The 970-nt window shown below is 29.0% G+C and overlaps 1 protein-coding gene across 2 annotated transcripts in view; it reads left to right on the forward strand.

Moving 5' to 3' along the window:
• Window positions 1–970, forward strand: part of LOC106883247 (S-crystallin SL11-like) — a 24,055-nt gene that overhangs the window by 19,560 nt on the left and 3,525 nt on the right. The window lies entirely within an intron of this gene.

A 970-nucleotide genomic window follows, 5' to 3' on the forward strand; every position in this document is an offset into this window, starting at 1 on the left:
TATAAATATATAAAAGTATGTATCGTCTGTAAAAAGCATAAATCTGAAAGAAGCATGCTCTAAGATTATATATTAAAAATGGGGAAGGCCGGTTTATGGGATTACCTTAGGTTTCCCTTGGGCCAGCAGGTTATGGGATTTGACGATACGTCATAAAGCTAAACCCTTTATGGACGGGAAACCGAACGGTGTTCCCATAAACCGGCCTTCCCCATTTTTACTTACATAATTTTTATATATATATACATATGTATTGTATATATATGTGTGTGTGTTTATATGATTATGAGTAAGTGTGTGTGCATAGGCGTGAGTTTGAAGGTATTTTTCTACAACTAACGATGCAAATATAAATCTCATAAGATATGCAAATCACAAGCTTCTCTTTAAACTACATAATTATGTTCATGAATAGCTATAATTCCAATGTCATTGTTGTGCCAGTTTTTTGTTTCACTCAACAATAGCAATGTGAATAGCAGTTTAGTGATTAAGATTTGTTTTTATTTTTCAATAAATTCCTCAGTTGATTGTACAACTATATTAACTACATTTATTAACCATACTAGGAAGAATGTTACTTATTATATTCTAAATGTTCCTGTTGTGGACTACAGTCATCCCACTATTCTTTTATCATTCTGTTTCTGTAATTGGAATGCAGCCATTAAGTACATATATTTACATAGATATGAGTATATGTATGTATGTATGAATGTATGTATGTATGTATGTATGTATGTATGTATGTATGTACGCATGTATGTATGTATACATGCATGCATGCATGAATGCATGTATGCATATATATATATCTATATACTTATGTACATATATATGTATGTATGTATATGCATGCATGTATGTATGCATATATATCTATATACTTATGTACATATATAGGTATGTGTATATTTATGTGTGTCTATATATATGTATATATATATATATATATATATATGTATATATA

Source organism: Octopus bimaculoides, chromosome 5, assembly GCF_001194135.2.
Source record: "Octopus bimaculoides isolate UCB-OBI-ISO-001 chromosome 5, ASM119413v2, whole genome shotgun sequence".
In the NCBI taxonomy this organism is placed as follows: Eukaryota; Metazoa; Mollusca; class Cephalopoda; order Octopoda; family Octopodidae; genus Octopus; species Octopus bimaculoides.